This window comes from Anser anser (genome assembly GCF_964211835.1).
Source record: "Anser anser genome assembly, chromosome: 1".
Taxonomy (NCBI): Eukaryota; Metazoa; Chordata; class Aves; order Anseriformes; family Anatidae; genus Anser; species Anser anser.
The window spans coordinates 24915355-24942119 of NC_139720.1; the positions used below are offsets into that span (position 1 = coordinate 24915355).

General features: G+C 38.7%; 1 long non-coding RNA gene across 1 annotated transcript; it reads right to left on the reverse strand.

Moving 5' to 3' along the window:
• Positions 1 to 794: 794 nt before the first annotated feature.
• Positions 795 to 20839, reverse strand: LOC310880810. The gene is made up of 3 exons (XR_014571928.1): positions 19887 to 20839; positions 8633 to 8745; positions 795 to 1672 (listed from the first exon to the last, which is right to left on the reverse strand). It is a non-coding gene; the product is annotated as an uncharacterized lncRNA (long non-coding RNA).
• Positions 20840 to 26765: the final 5926 nt, after the last annotated feature.

Consider the following 26765-nt stretch of genomic DNA (forward strand, 5'->3'; position numbering starts at 1 on the left):
AAAAATAAAAAGGAAAAAAAATAAAAACACCACCACCAACAAAGCAATTGGTAAACTTGATACTGCGGGGACAATTTTGTGCTTCTTGAATGTTCTTCATTTATTTTTCAGCTTGCTCTTTTGGTCAGTTCAGAGCACAGATAGGAAGGAAAGGCGCTGATATGAAGGATGTAACTCTGATAAGGGAAAGTCCAGAAGGTAATGGGAAATGAATAGGTTTACCCCGCTTTCAACAGCAGCAAGAAGCTCAAAGTAATTTCACCTAGTCTGGAAGACGTGTGAATGACTGTGTTGATTAAAGATGAAATATTCAAATCAAAGTTATCATTCACAAGTTTTACAGAATAGCACATGAGGAGTTTAGATCAAATCAGAAGAAAAATGAATTGAGGTGAAACTCATTATTTTCAGGGGAATTAGACTCTTCATCCTTGCTCAGTTCAGGTTATCCATGCCTTTAGTTGTAGAGTCTTACAGCCAGCAGCAGATTGCATTCTTGAAATAGTTTTCACATTTTTGATAACATATACCTGAAATTATGTAATTTCAGCTCTTCAGAAGCAGAGGGAACTTCAACCCAATCCCTAAGATAGAATGGCAGAAATACTTACAAGGAAAAGCCTGTAAACAGAATAATATTGGGCAGCTCTCTGATTCCTGGGCACAGAAGAATCTGTGGAATTAAGGAATGCAAAAGTAGAACCAAATATTTTCTGCCTTTAGGATGACTGATCTTAATCCGTTTTACTAACAACAGCACAGAGGCCTTGTCTGGGCACAGGCAGACATGGCAGGGAGCATCAAATTAAGATAAAGGACAATCAGGAGATTAAGAGAGCCTATTCGAGAAGATTCACACCAGCTGAATGCCTCATATCTGCAAATATGGGATAATAAGGTATCCAGAAAACTCCAAGAAGAGAACTAAAAGCTACAGAAAATAAAATAAAATAAAATAAAATAAAATGTAGCTTTCAATATGTCTCTGTAGAGACACACAGAGGGTGAACTTCACCAGGAGAATAGAGTTGCCCTTATGGGGAGGCCCTGATTGCTGAAGTATTTTTCACATGCATGGGGAAGCAAAGGATGCCTGATGGAGGAAATACTTTCAACCCATCTGTGATTAGTACAGAAAACTAAATCTTGGTCTCCAATTTTGGAGTCATAAAGGGAGAAAGCTATGAATTAGTGAAGCATTGTTTTTACTATGGTAATGAATTAACATAAAGATGGCACTTAGAAACTGTTTTTAACTCTACCTCCTTCAAAGGTCTAAGCATTATTTTCTATGTGTGTCAGGAAATCTGGTATTTTCCCTTACGATATATTCCTAAAAAAACACATGGTCCAACATACCCAGAAATAAGGATAAGAAATACAGAGAACTGGATGTCTGCTTATTTATGATACCCTTGTAGAATTCTTCTGTTGACATATAATGCTTATGAAGGTGACCAGGTCTTCGTTTTTTGAACTTGTGGGATTCAGAGTGTCACGCACATCTCAGGGACCCTGGGGAAAAGGACAAAATAAAACTTCCCTCTCTTTCTTATTGTCTCACTCCTTAGAGTTCATTGCCACTACCAGACAGCATAATCCCTGTGGTAGCTGAGCCTCTGGGGTTGTCCTCATCACAGGCTGAATCCAGAAGGAATCTGAGTCAGTGGCTCTAAAAAGTGGAGAAAGGAAGATGAATTAATTACAGAAAATGTCGCAGAATCATTTAATATGCATTGAGATAGACTTTCAGGTCAAGAGAACAAGATGCATCTTGGGCTGGATCTCTTTCCCCAGAGGGTTTAGCAGAACTGAAAGGAGACTAACGGCCTCTTCTGCTCTAAAAGTGAGATTATTATTGCTGGTTTTACTCATAGAATAATAATTATAAAAAACACCTTCTAGTATGCAAGATTTCCATTCAGTGAGGTTTCCTTGAAGATACTGAAGATTACTGTGGTTGTGGAGGGGTCTGTGTTTCAGTGTAAAACTGATACTGTTGGGTTTGTAGCTAAAGCCAACCTACTTTGGGTATCTGAAGGACTTTAACGGGTAAAGGAAATCTATTGACTAAGGATCACTGAATAACAAGCAGAAAACTGGTTTAGTGCACATCTGTACTTGATACAAGTTTTCTCTTTCTTTTTTAACCATTTCTGGGGCCTCTTTTAACTCTTCAGCACTGTAGTTCCTTGAACACTTTCAACTCAGGAGTATTTCTCCTGGAAGAAAGAAGGCTTTCTCTCCAACAGCCTTTAAGCAATAACCTACAGCTTGTGCTGCCGTTCTGCCTGGTGCTGGCTGGAGTGTTTGTGAGTGTGGTTCTGCCCTAGGTTAAGACATTTTAGGGGAGAGATTCAGCTTCAGCTTTTTTTGCTCGTTTGCTTGTTTGTTTTACATTTGCATGCATTTGGCTAACCATGAGGATCTAGTGTCACAAATGTCCATAGATTAACTCACCTATCCTCCAGTTACCATTCTGGAAGTGTATAGCTCTCCCTAAGATCCTGTGTCAGAAGTACAATTTCCATGGAGGTACCTTAGATATCCTAGGGAACCTGACATATTACCAGGTACCCACTGAATTCCTGTCTAGGTCTCTATTAACCATAACAGAAGTTCAAGCAGCCTTTAAGGGGCTCACCTTTAAGCTCCAATGCTGGAGACAAATATATTTAGGAGTGTGAATTGAAATCTATCCGATGTTGCTGTGTGGTCAGGGAACTGAACTATAGTAAAATTAAACAGGTTTTTGCACAGAGCATTTTCTTGGAGAGTGGCACATGGGGTGTGTTTTTCTCTTTGATGGTATGGATTGTTTGTTTTTATTCTTGTTTAGTTCTAATCAGATCAATTCCCTGATCCTGTGTACTCACTCCACAGCCATACAAGGTGAGAGGTGATGAAAGATAGGCGGCTATGTTTGGGAGCATGACTGACCTGTACTGCCTGGGAATGCTCCTGGACAATCAGTCTAATTGAAAAGTTTCATGATGTAATTTTGGACCTAAAGTACTTACATCTGGAAAGAAGACTTTTATTTATTGATTTATTTATTTATGTAGCTTTGCTGTGATGTCTGGCACTGGAAAAAAGTTACAAAACTGGAAGTTCATTCACATTTCTATTGGATAAAAATTACTATTAAAAAAAAAAAAAGTGAAAGGGAGTTCAACCACATTCCCTTCAGTGTTTGCTAAAACTTGATCATGTATGCAAAGAAAAATGTAAGGCTAGACTGAAAAAAAATGATAACCTGAAGGTCTGTGCTCATCACTACAGATGAATAGAATGCAAAAACATTGCCAGCAGCAAGAGCACAAAACTGTATTTTTCAGTCTGATTCACTTTTAATAATGCTGTAGAGGTTATGCATTAAAGCTAATTTTGCATTGAGCATCCCTTAAACATATACTATAAGATTATGATAGGAAACAAAAATACAGGCTTGTTGTTTTTTTTCCAACACCTCAGTGTTTTTAATTAAATAATAATTGTAATAAGCCATTAGTAAGCTGGCAAAGAACCTGTTTGAAAAGACCTCACTTTTTGCATTGTCTAATGCACTGTCTAATTGCTTCAGTTACAAAAACTATAGACCAGCTTCAAAGAAGGATTCTGATTTTGCCAAACTGACAGTTAGGTACCTGTTTCTTTGGGCAGTGCTTAGTAGCCCTGACTGAATTTCATATGCAATGAATGGAGGACTTTGTGGCTTAAAATTAAGATTCATCTGCCAAGCAGGTGGATATCACAGGAAAACCCAAAGGACAATTTATGCTTGAAGTTCTACCTCTCTTCACAGTATCTATTAGAGAGTCCAGTTCTTGTATGATCTCTTTATTGTCCCTCTCAGCACATTTAAGTGCCGCCTTTATGAGTTCTGCAACGCTCTCCATACCTTGAAAATATTCCAGAGGTCACAGCAGTCCTGCTAGCACAGGAGGAGACTTGTCTTTCAGACCTTCCATAGGCACCTGAAGAGACTCAGACCCACACATCAAACATCCCAGGAAAGTTTCCTAATCACCAAGTTGTGGGCAAGTTTAGTCTCCCATGCTGGGTCTGGGACTTGGCAGAAGGGAGTACAAGTCCTGTGAGTGTGGTGGGCATGGCGGGGGTTTGCTTAGGGAAAGGATCTGTTGAGTGGGGCATTCCTGTAGTTCATCAGTGGGTATGCACAGTAGCAAAGTCTTAGGTGAAAACAGGAAAAGTCAAAGCATTGAACTGTATTTACAGAGGAATATATTACATAATTTGAGTATTGAGTATTTGTACCTTATAAACTTTTGTTTTGATGCCCATCTTCCCTTACAAATTAAGAGTATAATTATATTGAGTGCAGAAGTATTCTATTACCAGTCAAAAGTAGAAGAGAAACAGTAAATATCTTTTTTTTTTCAATTTTCCATGTAAACAAGCTATAAATATACCAAGAACAGTACCTTGACTGATGCAAGCTGACTAATTCCATATGTTCTTATAGCTGTTCTTATTTCTGAGCCAATTGTCTAATATAAGAAAGATAGATAAGTCTCAATGCGTAGTACCTATTTCATTGATTTGTTAAGGCAAATATTTCAACCATTGTAGCTTTTATTAAGCATCCAAAAGCGTGTTAACTGCTATACTGATAAAGGATATAGTCACTTTTCCAAGAATTTAATTGGTTTGATTGTTCATGACAGATCAAGCCAGAAATCAAAAGAATGGGAAAAGCAAAGGAAGCAAGCCCAAAATATAACCCGTAACAATGTTAGCTTTTCTCTTTCGTCAGGAATCTAATTAGTTCAGGCTTTGTGCGTACCTGTGTTTTTATTTTGTTAAATTAAATATATAAATAATTGAGATGAAGATAGAAGAAAAAATATGTTGGGGCAAGACTGCATGTGTTAGTACAGGGGAAAGCAGTAGGGAAAAGGAAAAAAATGGAAAGGCAAAGCAAAATGGAAAGAAAGAGAGATCAACGAACAAAACAAGGAAAGACTATGGAACTGATGTCAGGATGTAAGTCTGTACATCTGTCAGGATGTAAGACTATACAACAGATGTGTCAGTAAGGGAATGATGGAAAGAGATCAGTTACATGAAAGTCTGTTATGTAAAGTACTTCCAACACTGGAGCCCAAAGAGACCCCAGAGGTGATTGTTAGCAGCTAAATGCAGAACAAACTGTATTCTAACAATGCTGCCAATATCAGGTATGTGAAAGGTCAAAGTAATACTATAGAAATGTCACACAATTATGGCCTGGAAGCCATATGCCAAGCCATTTTGAAACAAGTTCCTGCTGAAGATGTTTCACTCCAAAATTAGTGCAAATAACAGAAGGTGATAGTTTGCATTGTGAAGCAGAAGCTGTCAAGTATGGAGGTTTTTTTTCAGCATGGGCTAGTCAGAGCAGAATAGGACCTGATGGATATTTCAGAAGTTTATCCTAATGCTCTGAACTCCATAAAGAACTGGAGGCCACAGGTGCCAGTGTTAGGGCATGACTTCTCAATAATAGCAGAGGCTGTGGTGGACTTGCAGTTGCCCACAGTGCCATTGTTCTTCTGGTTCAGTGCATATTCCCCAAGACTTTCACATCATAATGCAGAAGAACCTATATTTTCCAGCAGTTACTTCTAAATTACTGATGACATTTTTTTTTCCAGCTAAATATTTTCTACTTGACGTACCATTTCTAATAGCTCCCCTTCCTCCTTTTTCTTTTCCTATTGGCATACTCTAGACCTTAGAAATATGTTCTTAGCCTCCCCAGACTAATTATCACAGCTCTTTATCAAATATTGAGCACAGCTGCCATATGCTACTTTTGATGATACACTCCCCACATGCACATAAAATGGCCATCTCTTCATTTTGTTGTTGCACTTTTCTTACACAACAAAGCTGCTTTTGCAATGGAGCGAGCCAGTTGGCATGAAAATACCTGTCCTGTCAGAACAGTTCAGCACACGAAGTTCAAATAACAAATTAATCACTGCATCTGCTTGAAACTCCCCTTAGAGGCTTGCATTGTCTGGGCCAATTGTCTTTTAAGAGTTTCTCTTTATCCCTAGGCACTTATGACTTCATTTGATCTGAATCTAATTAGGCACAGAAGAATGTGAAAAGCAAGTCATTAAGACAACGGAGCACAATTCTCAACGCCGAATTTTATAGCAGCACCCATAGCAGAATTATTCTAAGAATTTCAAAGAGTAGGCAAAACCCCACATGCTGTGTTACAGAGATCATATTTTCAAAGTGAGGCACGCTGCTCTAGCAAAGAAGTGGGACCTTCAGATGTATTGCTACCTGGTAATAGAAAGCTGTTTAATGTTCAAAATCCTGGGCAGATGGACTTCAGTCTGCAGTTTGAAATAAAAACAGAACAGATATGCTGCTGTTTTGGGCTGGCTGTCCCAGCTCCTTCCTGGGATTTCAAGAACAGAAATATGGGATGTGTAAGCCACCCTATGGACCATCCCTTTATCTGCAAAGAGCTGCCATTTGGATCAGCATTGAGTCTGCTCCTGAAAACATTATGGACTGCATACTCAGAAAGAGAGTATTGTATGCCTGTTGGCCATGATTGCTGGCATATTTCTTCTTTATCCTTCTTTTCTCTTTTATTTTGAAAAGAATTATATGAATACCAAGGCAGGGTGTACACAATTCAAATTATTCTTCTTACAGTAAGCAATACATGCAACTAAACTAATAGATACCTTGGATAGACACAGTCCTACCTGCCTGTCTCTTTGTGCTGGTATGATGCCTACAAAGTCAAAATGCTTCTCTGTAAGCACTACTTCACAGTTTCAGGCTGACTAAAAAGATTTTAATCCAATTCAGGTTTTATTAAAAAACTTTTTCAACTTAAGTGTGGTCTTTAATTCTAACGACTGCACTCCTTCAACCATTTTTCTGAGAAAGGAGAGGTAAAGATTTGGTAAGACTTCTGCAAAGCTCATGCAGCCAAAGTCCCATGCAATCTTTAAAAATGTTGCAGACTTGAGAGTGACTAAGCCTTCCAATTTTTAAGCAGTCACGCTGACAATTAATAATTTTATTTTCTAGTTCATTAAATTATGCTTTTCAGCATTTGGACAAAAAACACATATTAAAAGTCAATCAAATCCAGAGTGACACAACATAACATTTAAAAAATCAAACATCAGATTTTAACATCTTTGTCTAAAATGCTACTTTTCATCATCCATCTACTTCTCAAGACGGCAAATGAAATGGAAGATGTTTCAGCACAATCTTCCCCAAGACCACATGCCTTCAGATTCAGAAGTTTCAATTGATATGGGGCTTGATTAGGCTTCCCAGATGAACTCAACAATTGTGATGAAGACCAAAAAAGCATATGTGTCTGAGAAAGGGAGGGGGAGAAGGGGGAGATGGTCCAGATTGGTGATATAGTCTAGGTGAGACTTCTGTACCATTCTTGTGTTCATATAGCAGTTCTTACCTCAGAGGTAATTATGTTCTACCACTGATGCCAAAATGAGCTTCATGATTAACCTCAGGGCAAGTAGCAACAAATTTTAAAGCCACTGAAGACAAAGGTATCCGTCACTTCATGGGCTACAGCTGACCTGGGAGCTATGTGCATCCTGTGCAATACCAGTGCACTGCATGTGGTTAGAAAATTGAGGGCACCTGCCTTCTGCATTTTGAACCAGATGTAATTTATGAATAGTCTTCAAATGGACATCATAGCACAATGCAATCACTGAAGTCAGAAAAAACACAGACTAAAACATATGGCTTTGCTCTACTGTGTATATAGAACATAAGAGTTGTTCAGTATCTACATTCATGCTGTCCCTGTCTGCTGGGCTAGAGTTTGAGCTGGATGTACCCATCCTGCCTAGAAGAACAAAACCACTGTGTGAGCCAGATCTAGCCTGAACATGAGTTTGCTTGCCTGGAAAGACCGTTGTCACATTCCAGACATGAGTCAGAACTGGTGTGTGGGCTATATGCTGGGAAATGTGCATTCATGTGAGAGGTTGGTCCATGAACTAGGATGACAGTACAGCTAACTCTACCAGAATTGTGTCTTTTACATTCCATATTGTTCCTGATTCCTGCAGAAATGTCTTTAACACTATTCACAAGATCCTTCACACTTTTACTCTAAAACTAAACTTCTCTAAGATCATAGAAATAGCTCATTACAGTCCAAGAATAAGGGGTCAAGGCACAGGTATAGCAGACCCCATTAGCCTATGGTCCAGTAGGGGTAACAAACCCAGGAACTCATGAATCAGATTCTTACGGTTAATGAGCCAGTAGTGATGTCCATAAAATTCAAATTAAACTGAAGAGGTCTTAAATCCATATGACACATTTACAGAAGGCATTTATGGGCTTGTAGCTATTTCACACTGTTGAAGTTGTTTGTACTTCAACTTTTTGAAAACACAGTTTGCAGAGTGCAGGGATATTCAATACGTACACATAAATAGAAAAAAAAAAAAAAGCATGGTATATTCAACCTTATGCATGCAAAACCTCAGTAAATCTTAAACGGTAAATCTAACTGTATTCCACAACTTTCCAAGCTGAACACTTGCTGTGGTGAAACACAATTTATTTCTAGACATGAGGATGGCCTAGTTCTATTTACCTGATGCTGTGCACATCGGAGTCAGCTTCTGCTTCAGAGGTCTCATCACTGAGTGCAGGAAGAGTTTATGCTGAGTGGACTGCTGAAAGGCTTAGCCTCGGTTTTCTTTTTACCTAAACTCAATTATACAGACAACATGTTCATTTAAGAGGAAGTATAAGGTCAGTTTACTGCGGCAAACAAGAAAGTGAACTCTCACTGTTTGTGCTCATACAAAGTGGGTAAATGCTGTACTGTACAGATTAGAAAGTTGAACTCTGTTCACCTGGATTTACACTACTGAGGGAAACACAGGAGCCATGGAGCAGAAAATGAAGCTTAATGATGTTCTAAGTTGTATGAAAAAACAAAGGCACTGGAATCTGATGTACAAAACCCTTAATATGTGAGAGGCATTTTTGAGGCATTTTGATTACGTCTTTTTTGCTATGGTGGTTTTTAACTTCTCACTGCAAACTTTTGCACTTATTCTGTAAAGAGGTTCTTGAGACATCTCCATTTTTTGGGCCAAGACCTTTGTGACAGTCACTGCTCGCTGAAAAGAGTTGCTGGACATTTAATTTTTGAGTATTTGCATTTTTTTCTCCATATTTAAATTTTGTGACTTTGATTTTTTTTTTTTCAGCTGGTCTTAAGGGTTAAAAGGGACTGTCCTATAGAAGCTATGGGGAAATTTGGACGGTCTGGAGAAACCTGTGGGAGGTGTCTCTGGCTCCTGCTCTAACTGGGTCGAGTAGGTACGCCAGCAGAGCCCTCTTGTGGACATGCAATGTGGAGCAGCAAAAGGAAGATGGATTTGGTTTTTCTTTTTCTTTTTCTTTCTTTCTTTTTCTTTCTTTCTTTCTTTCTTTCTTTCTTTCTTTCTTTCTTTCTTTCTTTCTTTCTTTCTTTCTTTCTTTCTTTCTTTCTTTCTTTCTTTCTTTCTTTCTTTCTTTCTTTCCTTCTTTCTTTCTTTCTTTCTTTCTTTCTCTTTCTCTCTCTCTTTCTCTTTCTCTCTCTCTTTTTCTTTCTCTCTTTCTCTCTTTCTTTCTCTCTTTCTTTCTTTCTCTCTTCCTCTCTTCCTCTATTTCTCTTTCTCTCTCTCTCTTTCTTTCTCTCTTTCTTTCTCTCTTTCTCTCTCTCTCTCTCTCCTTCTTTGTCTCTTTCTTTGTCTCTTTCTTTTTCTCTTTCTCTCTCTCTTTCTTTCTCTCTTTCTCTCTCTCCTTCTTTGTCTCTTTCTTTGTCTCTTTCTTTTTCTCTTTCTCTCTCTCTTTCTCTTTCTCTCTTTCTCTCTCTCTCTTTCTGTCTCTTTTTCTTTCTTTCTTTCTTTCTTTCTTTCTTTCTTTCTTTTTTTCTTTCCTTCTTTCTCTCTTTCTCTCTTTCTTTCTCTCTCTCTCTTTCTTTCTTTCTCTCTTTCTTTCTCTCTTTCTCTCTTTCTCTCCTTCTTTGTCTCTTTCTTTGTCTCTTTCTTTTTCTCTTTCTTTCTCTCTCTCTTTCTGTCTCTTTCTTTCTTTCTCTCTCTCTCTCTTTCTCTATTTCTCTTTCTCTTGTTCTCTCGTTCTCCCTTTCTCTCTTTCTCTTTCTCTCTTTCTCTCTTTCTCTCTTTCTCTCTTCTCTTTCTTCTCCCTTTTTCTCCTTTCTTTCTTTTTCTTTCTTTCTTTCTTTCTTTCTTTCTTTCTTTCTTTCTTTCTTTCTTTCTTTCTTTCTTTCTTTCTTTCTTTCTTTCTTTCTTTCTTTCTTTCTTTCTTTCTCTTCCTTCCTTCCTTCCTTCCTTCCTTGATTTTCTTGCTTTCTTTCTTGCTTTCTTACTTTCATCATGCAGCTTGTATCATTTTCCTCAGACAGCTAACTGTCAGAAAGTGAAAAAATCCCCACTCTTCATTAGACAGGTCTACATGAGGCATTTGGTGGTATAACCAAATTGCTTAGGGAGGATGCTGTCTTAGTCATCATTAGCAATGCTGGCAAAAGCTTGTATGCTCGTGTTTGAAGATCCTCACGTTACACTGATAGAGGGCTCAGCTGTGCTAAATATATCATCAAAGAGAGCGTGAACAAACCATAACTTCTGTTTCACATGCTTATGCCAGCAAAACCACTTTTGTAGGTGGAAACAAGCTGATGGAGAGGTGCTTTCATTGGCAAGGTGAACATCACTAACAACAGTGGTCTCTTAACAAGGAAAAAAACCTCTTTCTCCAGGCACTGCTTGTGCTTTAGTCAGAAAAATCTCTGATCTACTCTGAACAACAGAAAACTAAAACTAAGGGCCTTAATTGCTTAGACCATGCCAGTGGAGTCTTAGGGTAAGTCTATGCCATTAAGAGTAAGCAGTAAGGGTATTTGTTAGGCAGTTTGTCTGGCACACTCAGTACTTTGTATGCTCTGGAATGATGTTTGAAAACTACTCCTGTGAAGAAACAGTTATGGTGGTGGAAAGATTGGAAAGACAGCTATGAAAATATAGCTGATTTTGCACAAGAGTTTCAGCCACATGGCAGGCAGTCCTGAGGTGTAGATTTAGTCCTTGGCTGCAATCTTTTTTTTTTCTTTTTTCTTTGCTTTATCTTTTTTTTTTTTTTTTCTGCCTAAGGAAGAATAGCACTAATTAAATTATTGACATTTGCATTTATCATCTTCTGATTACATTTTAATACCCTTACTTTGTTCTTCTTTTCACTTGGTTTAATTATCAATTCAAGGATGTGCTGAAAAGTCAATAGCTACTTTCATCAGGACACCCCTGCTCATTGCTAGGACTATATTCCCCAGCATTCCTGTGGGGATTGCCAAAGACTAGTCTCTGAACACTACTGGCTTTTTTTCTACAGGCCTATCTGTATTATATTAAACATTTAGTCCTTAGGAGTTTGGAAAACACCAACGAAGCACAAGTAAAAAACTTGCTGGTAGATTTCACATTAGAAAGGAAATGCGCTATAGGCCAGTTAACTTTGTGTCTTCTGCCCCTTCATTTGCTGCCATCTTTCACTAGGACTTTGTCTTTGTGATGAATGACTAACCTATAAATCTGCTTGGTGTCTTGAACTTCCTTCTCCTCTTTCTTAGCAATGGTGCCTCTTAACAAGGACCTTGCCTCTAACAGCTTATGGCTGGGCAGTTCAGTTCCACAGCACTTGTAGGAAAGACACCTAAAGAAACCATATGGCAGCTAAGCCTCCTCAGTCACCAGAAAAAGTCATCCCATTAAAACCGTATTTAGCTGGCAATAATCCAGCCTTGTGAGCTCTGACAATAAGGTTTCTGTGGCTGTCAAGGCAGAAGAATCAGATGTGGTGCTTGCAGGAAGATGCCCATAGGCCCACAGCACGTAGGGTTTGAGAGAGAAGAAATCCGCCAGAGAAAAGAAAGAAACAGGCAGAAACCAGTGCAGCTGATATTTTGACTGAATTGTCAAGTTCCCTTAAGAGGTTGCAATAGGAAAAAAAAAAAAAAAAGTAAATAAAAAAGTGACCATACAAGAAATAATAGAAAATGTGAAAAATTTTCAGTCTTGGTGACAGCTAATGTTTGTTTCCTGATACAGTCTTGTATTAGGATGTTGAAAAGGGTCTTTGGACATTGTGCATTTCACTGTTACATGCCATACAGTTTTTCTTGGCTCCTACATAGTCAGAATTTCAGACAACATAGGGGATCCTAAGAGAGCTTAAGGTTTAGGAGCTTAGGGGATCTTAAGGGAGTTAAGGCTTAGACGATCTTAATAGCAACTTTTTACTTGGGCAGATAATGATATGACAAGGAGGAATGGTATTAAGTTAAAAGAGGGGAGATTTAGATTAGATGTTAGGAGGAAATTCTTCACCGTAAGGGTAGTGAGGTACTGGAACAAGTTGCCCAGAGAAGTTGTGGATGCCCCATCCCTGGAGGTGTTCAAGACCAGGTTGGATGGGGCCCTAGGTAACCTGATCTAGTGGGTGGCATCCCTGCCCATGGCAGGGGGTGGAACTGGATGTTTTTTAAGTCCCTTCCAACCCAAGCTATTATATGATTCTGTGATTCTATGAAAAATCATAATACTGTGCATACCTATTTGTACTGTTCATTTTCCACAGAGGAACGGAGGCTACAACTTCAACAGGTATTAGAAGTGGAGAACAGATTCAGGTTTAACTCTGTAATTTCCCAGAGATTCTGCCTCATGCTGTGCATGCTAAATTATCCGTGCTTATGTTGTTTACCACTTCTCTACCATTACTGATTCTGAAAGCACCTAATGTGAATGCTGCTATCACTTTCTTTTTCAGCACAGTTCTGTGGATAAGACCAGAATGTCTGCCAAAGTTTTTTTGTTAGTTTCTTTCTTACTAACATTTTACCTCTTAGACTAAGCTTTCTAGGTTTTTTGAGTCCAGGGGCAAACACTGTACAGCGCAGTGGAGTAAAAAGTTGACTTGGCTCAGAGTGAACTAAGGGGTAAACCTAAAGTACACCCTCTTGAAAGATCTGTCTCCACATCTGAAATCTTTTCTGAAGAGCTGTTAAACTAGAAAGTAACTAATACACAGGACGGAAGATGGGAGATAAAAAGGTGATTCCTTTGTGAAATGCTCAGAGTTACCAACTCTATAAGCATCCTGTCTATGAGAATTCCCCAAGGGAAATATGGACCTGTGGGAGCAATTTTCTGTTCCCCTTGGCAGAAGGTTTTCATCTAGATTCCTAGTTGTTTTGGTGTCAGCTGAGTATGAATACCCTCATTTAGGTCCTAGGATGAAATGGATTTAGATAGTCTTTTTCCAGAGGCAGTGAAGCTTTTTCACTCACATGTCTGAAGATTTCCTAACCTTACAAACACGAACCCTGTGCTGTCACCCTCTAACTCTGAAGAGTCACCGAGGGGAATGATGGCAGGTCCTATATTAAGGGAGTTCTTAGGGAGATTTTGGGCTCTTCACAGAAGAGTAATGTCCCTCTGCCATAAGAAAAAAAAAAAAAAAAGAAAAAAAAAAAAGAGTACATGAGGGAAAAGCAAGTGCAGATTTTTACCCTGAAATTATCAGTAACATACTTCTTTCCCAAACAGATGAGTGATACTTAATGGTTTGAGTAAAACAAGCTACTGAAACATGTGAAAGATCCATGCCTTTCTGTATCAAGTAATGGCCATGTGGGATACCCTAGAGAATCTCAAATAGATCTCATCTACAGGGTCATCGAACCAAGCCCACACGGTTTGTTGTCCTTCTACTGCCATGGCAGAGAGGATGGGACAATCTTTCATGTAAGATGAATTCATTTACTTATTTTATGTCATATAAGGCCTACTTAAACCATGGATCCAGTAAGAGAAATGAGTGGTTTGTGTTCATCACTTCTTCTTGAAAGCAATGCTAGTGTCCAAACGACTCTCATACTGAAGTCTGAAGCCAAAGCAAAAAAGAGTGTGTAGTGAATTATCTGCTTGAGATACAGATATCTCTGATCAAATAATAATAATAATAATAATAATAATAATAATAATAATAATAATAATAGTAATAATAATAATAGGACTCCTTCAGTCATTACAGCTCCACTCTGGGCTGAGCCCAAAGGCATTTTCAATGTGATTTGTAAGGTGAGGTAACAAATAGCCAGACAAAACAAAAGCAAAACAACAAAAGGAATGAAAGATTCCATGGGTAAAAACTTCTGTTGTTATTGCAACGCAATCATTTTAGCCACATTGACATCCCAGCCTAGGTCCTGCATCCATGAGTAGAGAAATAAGAGCTGGAGGGAGCATACTGGCGTGTCACAGGCTTTGAGGGCAGAACACTGAGGTGACACAGCAGTCATGGGCTGTTGGAGGAGTAATGAAAGGAACCACCTCAGTTACCTCTTGACAAGCAGATGGGTGCAATGTTGAGCTGACAACAGCTTTGCAAGGCCATTTCAGGTTGTTTCAGTTTGCTTCCTGATGTTCAGGCCACATAAATGTAAATGGCCTGAGACTGTACATCCTGCACACCTGCTATGCTACTCGAAAGGACTAGTTAATATCAGAAGTTCTTTGAAAGCTCAGTGCTTTACTCATTTTATTGTTAACATAGAATATGAAATGCCACAGGGACATGTACTAGTTAATAATGGTTGATGCTTATGGGAGTTTCGACCAGAAAAGTTACCACTGATATTAAAATGTTCAAACTCTTGAAATTCTGAATAGAAAAATAAGGAGCAATTGTCTCACTTCATACAAATAGTCTTAAAATGGATGAATGCTTGGACCTACAAGTAAAATTTCTTTACAGAAGTCCAAGAAGATCATGGAGACACGTGGGGAAGGTTGCCATTATCCTGTACTCTATGACTTAGGAACACAGTCCAAGGTTCCATCTAGTCCTTTAAATTAAGTCCATCTAATTCTCTTTTTCCCCTAAAGGCCAATTAACAGTTTAGAGAATAAAGTGCACATCTTGCCTAAAGCATGACATTAAGCTCATGTGTAATCATAGATGACTCATTTAATTATCATGGTGATTGCTATAATTTTTATAATACACCATGTTTAAAGCCCTAATTGGCTAAGAACTATAGTTTAATGAATGGTCCAATTTCACTATAGGCAGCACTCCTAATGATGCCTGTAATTCACACTAGTACCTTTGATTATATGATCCTTTCTTCAATTGCCAAATCTGAAGTCTTTAAGCATGAATACATCCAATCCTGAAGTCTACCTATAATGACGCTTTTAAATTTCAGTTTGAAGGGTCCAGTGATTTCCAAAAGTGAGTTCAGGAAATTGTAACGTCATTTTGCAACTATTGGAAAATCTCCTGCATTCCAATGCTTTGGGACAAGTAATTAGAATTGGAGGTTCACTCCTCTTTGGGAATGTGCCCATGAAGTCCGTATGAAAATCTACCTACAAGTCTACACTGCTTTCAGAACTGCTGAACGGCGTTGAGTTTCTCAACCTATACTTAAGCAATATGGGATTTTTTTCATACTAAGAAAAGTTCACAGCCAGGCATATTATTAATATTACACAAGGCAATAGCAGTGTAGGTAGGGATGAAGTTGAAGTGTTAACAGAGAAGAGGAGGCAGTAAAGCAGTACAGCCATCTTCTCATGCTGTAATCCTAAGAATTGCTAAGGTACTGTAGCATCCTTTCTTTCTCTGGAATATCCTCCTCCTCAGGTGAGGGTCCCTGCAAAGAAGCTTAGGTGGCACAACCCAGCTATAACTGATTAAGGGGGTCCTTCAGCAGTGGGACAAGTCATTTGCCCCTCCAATCTCATGATTCAAGTGACATGACTTGACTTCACTTGTGTTGAACTGAATTTGTAACAGTAAAAAGTATGGCCTTTAATAAATAGAAAAAAAATATTATTCTGTACCTCCTGCTGTCTATGAAGGCTAAAATGCTTTTTACTCTTTAGAACAATACTAATAAGACAGTTGACTAAATACAGGTTATTATCTTCTGTGTGGGTGCATTTCTACTGTAAGACAGTGTAGGTGGGAGCCAAGAGAAGGCAAAGCTGAACAGCGTGTTCAGGCCTTACTTTGCCCTGACCCTTAGACAACAGAAATGTACCAAGTGGATTCAGGATGCTCCACAATCACCACTGAAACTTTCCCTTGTAAATACACATTGGTAACATGCTCTTCAGAAACCTTTCTCTCTTCCCAAGCCAACTCTTTTCCCTGATTTTCTGTGTTTGCAGTGCAGAAGGTAAATACATAGAGACAGTTGCAGGGAAGATTATAAATGTTAGGAGAATACTATGCAACCTCCTAATTACAGTTTTACCTCCCTAGCGTGCACTCAATAGTCCATTTAGCATGGATGCTATTAGAAGCCTTTCTTATTCATCCAGCTTCTGCTGTAGTCTTTTCAAGACACAATCACTCAAGCTTGCTAATGCTGCTTCCCGCCTACTTTCCAATATTTCAACTCCTCACACAAGTGGGAATTTCTTTCCCTCTCAGTGAGAAATCTCCCACTCTGAATCTATCTTTTCTGAATATGGATGACCAGAAAAATGCATAGGATTTCAGATAAGCTTGTATTACCATTGTTAGCAGTGGTATTAATGTTTTCTTAGCCCTACAAAATATATTTTACTTGAAACATCCTCGCATTTGCCTGTTGCATGGTAGTATCACCTTGGTGACTCACAGTTTTAATTCATACTGTTTTTTTCTTCACATTAATCATTTCTAACAGATAAACTTCCCAGTTACAGATGAAAAAAATCTTACTTGCTACTAAGCCTAAAAAAAAGCTTACTTGTTACTAAGCTTAAATTCCACCTTAGACCTCATGCCTTATCATTTCTTTTGGTTGCTCTAGTCCTATAAAAACATCCATTGAAAAGGAAACACTGAGTATATAACCACAGGTCATATACTGAGTCATATACTGTGATGTGAATTTGGGGGGATGGGAGGAGATGTATACTATTGTGTACTTTATATTAATAAATCTGATTTTTCTTTTTTTTTTTTTTATTTTGTCCATTTGCAAGGGTTATCTAATTATGTGTCTATACAGCTCTGATTTCCCTCTGTATTGCTCTTATCTTCCAGGTTCATGTTGTCAGCAAACTGCTTTAACAAAGTGTTATTTTTTGTTTCCAGAATAATAATGGGTATGTTGAAAACTCACTGCCAATGATGATCTTGAAAATCTTTTGTTACTAACCTCTCTGCAAATCAGCAATTCATTATTTAACACAACATACAGTGTTCTACTGATTAGATAAGTTCCTACCAACCTCAAATAAATAATTATCTTAAGATCATTAACCTCTTGAAGTTTTGTTCCTTTATTATGATTATTTGTATGTTCTTATCCTTATCTCTAGTGACAAAATTGACTTTGTCCCTAAGAAGAAAGGAAGCAAGTTGGAATTGTTATCCATTATATATATATATATATTTTTTATCATCAGGTTTGTCCAAAGCTGATTGCCTAGAGATGCTCTGGAATCTCTGTCTTGGATGTGCTCAAGAACCAATGGGACATGTCTCTGTGCAACTTGCTCTGATTAGATCTAATTTGGGAAGGGGCGGTGGGCTAGATGACCTCTGGAAGTCCATTTCAAACTAACTATTTTATTTTTACCATCAAGATACTTACTGAAATCAGAGGCTAATGAAGCTCTATCTTTTACTTCTATCTTATTCTCCCGTCACAGTTGTCACACTTCTTTTCTTGGTCTCTTTTATTTATATGATTGAAGTTCTTATATGGTATTTTAAGTAAATGTTGGCTTTTTTAAAAAATATTTTTAAATAATGTGGAAAAACAATTACAGATAGTTATGCTGGCGTCATATATGCATTAAAAATGATATATTGCTGGTGAGTTAACAGCAATACCTTCATCAAGGGGCCAGAACTTGAACTGCTGAAGTAACAAATATAGTAATCACTGAAATCACTTACATTAATGTAAGATTTAAAGTTGTTTTAGTTTTGTTTTTAAAAAAGCTTATTTGGAAAATTGGATTTGTAACCATATCTCTCTTGCTCGCTTTTTTTTTTTCACAAAAATATGCAGAAACTGATACAACATGCTGAAATACTTCTGTACAAAACAGTAATAATTTGTTAGACCCATCCCTTGTCTCCACCCAAGAAATACTAAGGAAGCAGGTCTTACAAAATATTGCACTTATTAAATCCCAAAGCTTTTTTTTTTTTTTTCCAGAAACTTGACTTTCTGCAATTATTGCAATTCTGCAGATGTTAGGTGGAGCAGAAATTATATTGGTGAATACATGATTATGGAAATCTTGTAATTTTTGTTGTTCCTAAAAGTACATAATAAACTTGGGAGTTATTGAGATAGTCTGAAACCATAAATGACAATTATTTCTATTAAAATCCTGGCAAGAAGTCTGAGCATACTGCTGAGATTTCTGGATCAGTGCTGAATATTTCAGTTTTGCCTTGTCTTGTAAACCACTTACTGTAATTCATTCTCCAATCAGTTTCCTCCACTGCTTGTTCTTCTTTGTAGAAAAATCCTGCTTTGGAATATTGGCACCTGAATTCCGCTGAACTTCAAGACTCACCAAGTGGACTTGAAAGAGCTTATACAGAGATGCCTATTCTGCAGCTACTTAGTAAACTGATGGTTTAGTATCATTGCAACCAGCAGAAATCAACCAAGCCAATGGATGAATGCTGATAATGCAGCTGAGACATTCAATTTATTTTAAATTGCCTACTGTCTTGAAAAGGATTGGACCAAAATAGATTTCTTGCAAAAAATGCCCTTCCGAGTAATTATGTTAATTAAAAAAATGGGTGTATGTTTACAGAGCATTGATCATAGCCAAGAAGCAAGTCTTGGAGAAATTGAATTTTTCTTGTCACCTCGTACTTAGATAGCACTTTAACTATGAGTGATTTCACAGCTCCAGGGAGAATTCTCTTCAAGCTGCATAACAAATTACAAATACTTACCAGCAGTTTCATCTTGCTGTAACCTTCTACCCATATGAATTCTTTTCCAACTTCACTCTTGTGCTTGACTTACATCCTAGAATGTTTTCACACCCATCTTCCAGTCAAAATCTTGCCATTCTTTCAAATTCCTCTAGCAAACTATGTGCTTTCACACAAAGATATTAGATGATACCAGAAAGGACCTCAAATTGTCATGGACAGATACAAACACATTTAAATCCCTTACAGAACTATCAGACATGTCTTTTTTCTTACCATCTAAGCATTTTGCTTCATTAATATGAGTTACTAATTAATGATCAGGCACTTGCAAGATTAGCTGGAACAGAGGGACAAATGATGAGAATTTGATATATAATTTATTTTTTTGCTATATTTCTGCTTCTTTACAACATATGTGCATACATGAGAGTTGCATGTAAGAAACAGGCAATTTCTTTGCTTTCAAGTGCCAAATCTTAAGCTCCTGTAAATTCTGGGTCCCAGAAGCTCTAATTTTTAGCTGCTTCTTGAAAGCCTTTTATTTTTTGATGGTTTGTACCATGCCTCCTGACTCCGATGCATATGGATATTCAGCAGCGCTTATAGATATTTAGCTTCTGATCAGTTCTTTTCAGGACTTCATTCCCTTGGGTGGTGTTTTGATCTGCTCTCTGTGGACAGATTATATTGCCCGTTCCATTGACCTAACATATACGCCAACTGTAAATTATCCTGTTATTCTGTATTAAGTGAAGGACACACTTCATGAAAGCTGATAGTACCTTTCAGTAATATTTCAGACAACATATTATTCAGACACTGCTGTTACTATTAACTTATTCAAAAGGTCTCTTTACCTGATCCCAGTCGCGTGGCAATTTTTCTGCATTCAGTGGTTTATTGAAACTGCTGTAAACAGGAAGATAGATGGAATGAGTCACTCCAGTTTAATCCCTCCTGTGAAATTTTGCACTCCTCTGCTAATTGTTTTGAATAATTTATTTCAGCTCTCTTTGTGCCAACATCCAGTTACCGGTATTTCAACAGACACTGAATTTCACTGCAAATGAAAAAGAATATCATTGTAAAAAATCATTGTGTCTCTCTGATAAATTAATTCAGATTCTGGTTCAGAAAAAGCTAAAAAAGGATAATTTTTTTTTTTTTTTTTACCCATGCTGTCTAAACCTCCTATGCTTGAAGACTAACCAGAATTCAGCAATTAACCCACATATATTTATCATCTACTCATTTCCTTCCTTCACTTGCACCAGGCTTTGTTTTTTTCTCAGTTGTTCCACAGCATAGCACTTTTATTTTCTAGTGTTTGTTCAAACAGCACACTAAGTAATGTTCATCTAATTCGACGTCACTGTTGTAGGCTTTATACTAACCAGTCTTTATGTCTGATGGTCAGCTATTACTCAACACCTCTCGGGATTTATTCGGAAGATAATAAGGCAGTCATTTTTTATTTTTAATGTGCCTTTCAGAACAATGGGTGATTTTCTCATGCTTCATCTAATTATCCTGCAAAAAACATTACACATCTTCATCTGATTTGTACATATTTGGATTCTTTTTTCTCCTCCTCCTTCCCTTTGACCATTTTAGTAAATTCTGTTACAGAAGTTCTAGATCCCATGAGGATTTTTAGAAATATATACATTATATATATATATACACATAAGTATGTGTAAATGGTAGCTGTCTTACATACAATGGATCAGAAAAGTCTCTTATTTGTAAAATATTTTTTTCTGGAAAAATAATATTTTTTCTCTCACGGTAACAACTCCTTTTTCTTTATAGTGCCCTCAATTGCAGAAGTGAGAGCGTGTTACAATGGCACAGAGGGATTCTGGCAGGTGCTAAGCTGCAGTGCTGAGTGAAGCCTTTTAAGTGCAATTGCACAGTGAAGTCATGGGGGGTAGAAGCTACAGTCAAGTCAGAAGTGGTGCAAATGCTAAAAAGGTGTTCCAGGGGCAGCACAAGCTCCTGAGGGACAGACTGAAGGCACGTATTCTGGCATACAATATGGGCATAACTAGTTCCATTCTGCCTGTGCTGATTTGTGTGGTTCTGGGATGTACTGGGGTGTGCTGGATAGTCCCTCTTATGGTTACATTGTTCTAAAGAGCATTGGATGGCAACGGATGCCTCGGGCATATATGGGAACAGTATGGCCACCAGTTACCATGGCAATCAGCAAACTATAATCAGCAGACTTGCCAGTATTAAACCACTTTACCTCAGGTCTGTAGGAGTTTTTCGTGACCAGAAGAGCATGCTCACCCACTTCCAGACCCAGAAGCAGTTTAGTTTTGTAGTAGATGTCAGCTGTGGGATGGAAGAGCGGGGTGGACTGAGAGAGGGGCTGGCAGCATGCTCATGTAGAATTGTTTGCTGATGGGTACAGACTGCTCCTGGCAGCTGCCACTTGTTGCCTCCTCTGGGACAGACTGCCTCTGGATGTAGGCATGTTGCTGCTTTGGATAATGGCATTGTCAATAGCCTTAAGGCTGACAGCATGAACGAGCACGTTGGAGATCCTTGGGAAAAAGGAGGCTCAAAGCAATGCAAATATGACAAATCCTGCATCCTTTGATGTGTCTTTGGAGGCATCCTTGGATCAGAAGTTGAAGGGCAGCTGAATACTCTCTCTCTAGATAAACTGATCTTTCTCAGAGCTGTAATTTCACACTTGATGGTTTCCTCACCCGTGGTGCATGTGCTTCTCCCTGCTTTTTCCAGTTCCTCTTTTCTGTCCTTGATGTAGTTATCCTTCAGACTTTTTTACATTTACGCAGTACTGGTCTCTAATAACCCACTGATCTTCCTTAGAGAGGAATATCCACACAGGTACAATCAGTGAAGATAACCTCTCCCAAATGTTGGTCCTATACATACTTTCGAAGAAAGAATCATTGGCAGGATACCTACTGACCTTGTGTGATCTCCTCTAAATTCATCCCCAACCAGAAAGCAGGCACGGGGTTGCCAGTATGTCTAGATTGCATTCTCGCTACAAAAGTAGAAATAAGACCACTGCACTCCCCACCACTGCAATGGAATTTTGGAGGACACCCTCTGTAAATAGTAGTGATGGCACTGGAGGTTTGGTGTGTGGCATAAAGCCATGCTGTGCAGCTTTGTTCTATGTGTGTTGGCAAATCTGTATGCCTCAGGTAAGATTTTATGTACTTGCCACCCCTGATGTGAATCAGAATGGAGGGCAAATAAAGGTCAAATGTTCCTCCACTCACATATTAATTGTGATGCTTCATAAACTAGACAGTATGGAGGTTGCAGGTATTTAGCCTCAGGTATGATGACCTATGTGCTTTGAAAGAAAAACATTGATCATACCCTACTTCCTGTCATAACTGAGTGATGCAGATGAGTAAATGTATAGTAAAATGATGTTCTGTAAATCAGGAGAACATCAAAGGGGCACTGAGGTAAAAGTAAGAGAAGAAAACGAAGTATTAGTACAGATGTTACTGGCCATAGAGATAAGATGAGGGGAAATGGCCTCAAGTTGTGCCAGGGAAGGTTTAGATTGGATATTAGGAGAAATTTTTTTACTGAAAGAGTTGTGCAGCATTGGAATAGGCTGCCCAGTGGTTGAGTCACCATCCCTGGAGGTCTTCAAGATGTAGAACTTAGTAGCATGGTTTACTGGTGGACTTTAGTACTAAGTTAAAGGCTGGACTGGATGATCTTGGGGGTCTTTTCCAACCTGAATGATTCTGTGATTCTATATAAGCAATACAGCAGTGTGGAGGCTTAACCTTAGAAAAGGACCAAACTCCCAGCCAGCCTCTCATTCACTACCTCTCCCCAGAAGAATGGGGGAGAAAATACAGTGAGAAAAATCATACATCAAGTTATAGAGAGGAAGATCACTTCACATTTACCATTGCAGGCAAAACAGATTAGACTTAGGGAAAATTAATGTAATTTATTGCCAATTAAAATAAATGTGGGTAGTGAGAAACAATGGAAACCATTAAAACCCCACCTTTCCTCTCCCCTTTTTTCCCAATCTCAACCTCAATGCTGAATCCTCTACAGCCCCCACCTGAGCAGCACAGGGGGATGGGGAATGGGGACTGTGGTCACTCCAGAACAGCTCCTTCCTGCTCACACTTTTTCCCTGCTCAATATGTACTCCCCACGGGCATCACCTTGATGAGCCTTGAGGTCCCATTTAGCTTGTATACACTTTTCTGCCCTAAATGCTGAGTAAACTCTCAGTACAGATAAATTATTCTAAAAAGAGGTGTATAATCACTTTCAGACCATGACATTTTAAGGATTCTGCGGTGAGTTTTTGGGGCAGCTGGTATAGATGGAAACCTTTTTGTGGGCATTGGTGTGATTCAGGCAGGACACCAACCCCAAGCTGCCTCCCAGTGAGAGTTTTACCAGCATGGAATCAAAACCAGTCTCTGTATAAACTGAAGTTTCAGCAACAATTTCTGAGTCAAAATGAGACCATTAACTTTCCCTACAAAGCTCAGATGCAAAGAGATATAGAAAATACTTAAAAAAAAAAAAAAAAGATTAAAATCCTTTTTTTCCCTATTGACCACTCCCTTACCAGAGATTAAAATGCAGCCAGGCAAACAATTAATTTGACATTCAGCTGCACTTCTCAGGGACCTGACAGTCAATAACAGAATTTCCCCTCTCTTGTTCTACTCTGCTTAATTTCCAGAAATCTCTGTCCTCTCAGCTATGCTGAATCAAATGGCCCTGTTCTAGATGATGGGACAGGATTAAGCTGCAGGTGGAAAAGAAGGATGGAAACTACTTAAAACAGCAGTAAAAAGATATTCTGACTATCCTTGTAAAAATACCAATCAGAAGTGAGTTACTATTTAACAGTCCTAAAGAAAACACAAATAACTAGTCATCAAAAAGAGAGAGAGAAAAAAAATCTATTGTCTAGCTGAAATAAAGGTACAGCTGCCCTACATATAAAATACAAACAAGGTTCAGACTTAGGTGGCTCAAGGAATGGATTTCTGAATAAACCATCAAGGTTATATTAAACCAAACATGGTTATATTAAACCAAACACATGATTTAATTACTCAGTGTTCCTGGGTACACTCCAGGTGCTGTGCACAGGACTAACATGGGCCAGGGACTGTTCTGAGGGGGATTTATGGATGAGAACACCTTGACTGGGGAAGGAAAGTTGTGTGGATTCAAGCAGCACTATTACACTTGCCGTTGAGGCCAATGAATGGTTCCTAGTTCTCCAGGGCTGCAATTTCAATATCATGGACTTAGTGCATTTCACTTAGGTTAGGGGGACAGCCTGCTCCACCAGGGGCCTCTCCACAGGCCGCAGGGGAACTGCTGCTGTGTGCCTGGAGCTCCTCCTGCCCTCCTGCTGCACTGACCTTGGGGTCTGCAGGGCTGCTCCTCACTCCTCTCTCCCAGCTGCTGTTGCACAGTGGTTTTTTCCCCCCCCTTTCTTAAATCTGCTCTCCCAGAGGCCCAACCAGCGTCGCTCACTGGCCCAGCTCTGGCCAGCGGTGGGTTTTTGGAGCTGGCTGGATCTGGCTCTGACCTGCTCTTGGGGAGCAGCTGATGGAGAAATTTCTTCAACTGTTTCAGTCAGCAAAACCTTTAAAGTCATTTCTGATCATGACCTCTGAAGTTTTGTTATTTTAAGTACCATCAGTAACTCGCACCATTTCAGGCAGCAAACCAGACAATATGTGTGGGTAAGAAGAATAACTAGAACCTCACCAAGAATAAATGTCTAAGGTATGTAACCTTTTCTGTTACCTTACCCACAGCTACCAAAGTTTGCGTCTAGCTTTCTCCCCCCCCAAAAAATTGCTCCAAAGCTTTCTTTAATATTGATCTCCAAGATGGTATTAAACATGCCTCCTTTTCAGCAAGGCTAATCCCTAATCCCTATCAGAGAGCTGTGTGGACAGTGACAGAAACACTGTATGTCTACCAATTTGGTCACTGATATCCTTTCCTCCATCTTTTTCTCTCTCTTCCTAATTTTCATGGATCTCAACTCAGCATCAAATACTGCATTCTGGTTATTCCCCTTTGCCATTCATAGTAAGATTTCAATTAGAGACTAAGAGAAGCATTAGTAAAGAAGCAGTACTGCATGCATTGAAGCTACTAACATTAAAGTGATGAAATAAAGTAATGTTGCCAATGAATTGGCTGGTATATTTGAAACAGAACTTATCTGTAGTGTGTTTTTCATTGACATTTGATAGAGGGCCTCTTAATCAAAATATGTATTAAAGAAAAATGGAGGAACCTGAAAGGAGTATTTAAGATGGTTTTGTCTGTCTCAAACTGTTTTGGCAACCCAGTTTTCCACCTATATAATGCTTTAGTTTTCAATTGCACTTTTGCTCATATATATATATATATATATATATGTATTATGAGAAGGTTTTGTCTTTCATTCCTGCTGTGGAAATATTAGCTCCAAATGGAAAGATGAGTGCGTCACACTGTGCCCTGGGAAGGTTTTAGTGATGGCCTTCATTTACCTAGCATTAAGCAACCACTTATACTGCTCACATGCAGCAAAGACCTCGTATTTTGTCTCTGTATGGGAGCTAAACGAGAGCTTTAATCCTCTTCTGCTTTAGTGTAACGGTGGTGGTTATTTATAGAACCACTTTAGCAATGGGTGGGCACTGCAGATGGTCCTGTCTCACCACAGATCTAAATTAAGTAATTTGCTTCTGAAGGGGAGGTTTATTTATTGACCTCAATAAAGTTAATCTTACTTTTGCCTAGGGCTCAAAACACAAATATAATCCAGTGGGTTTACTTCACTTACTCTATGAATTTTCTGTCTTTAAATGTGTGATTTTGTTTCTCTTCACAACCTTTATGCTTTTAATGTGCCTCGTTTCAGACCCCACCCCTTTAGCTGTATCTTCAGGTGTCATTTTCCATGAGTGGTTTGACTTCTCTGGCTGCTTTGGTTGCCATACTCAGACATAAATACTGTGTAAAGTCAAAAATCCGTGAAAGTCAGGGAAATAGCCTCACGAATGAATTTCTCTCATAAAAAGGTCTGTTGGGATAAAATGCACAGTGCAGTCAGCCCCTCCATAGTCACGGACATCTGGCAGTGCCCTTCACTTTGCTTGCTTCCTCCCTCGTATAAACATCAGTGGTGGCCAAGAGCTTGTGCTGTCTCCTTGATTCCTGATTCAATGACATCTAACAGCGCATCAGAAGCAATGCACTAAATCAGGACTCCCTTCAGAGATCAAATCTCTCACTTTTGCATTTCTCTTGCTAACAAAGGCGGCATATGTTTGGGTGCTGCTGCTGAGCCAGTCACTTTTGTGACTAAACGCTGCTGATACCACCGTAACAAGGTGACACTATTGCAGCCAGTCTTTCTCCTGCCCTGCCAGAGCAGGCAAATCATACCTTTCCAATAGCTTCAGTTTTTTGACAGGTGGCACCCAGAATTTATGGAGCTGCCCTGCTTGTTCTCAGGTTTTCTTTTCATCTGCTATCTCTAGGAACAGAAAATTACTAATAATTCCTGAGATCATAGCTGGAGTAGCACAATTTCTTATCACACAACATCATCAGTGACAATTCATACACAAAGACACTTAGAGAAAACAAACAAACAAACAAACAAACAAACAAAAACTACAACAAAACTGTATTGTAATTCCTTTCAGCATGTATCCCTTAACACCAAGCCA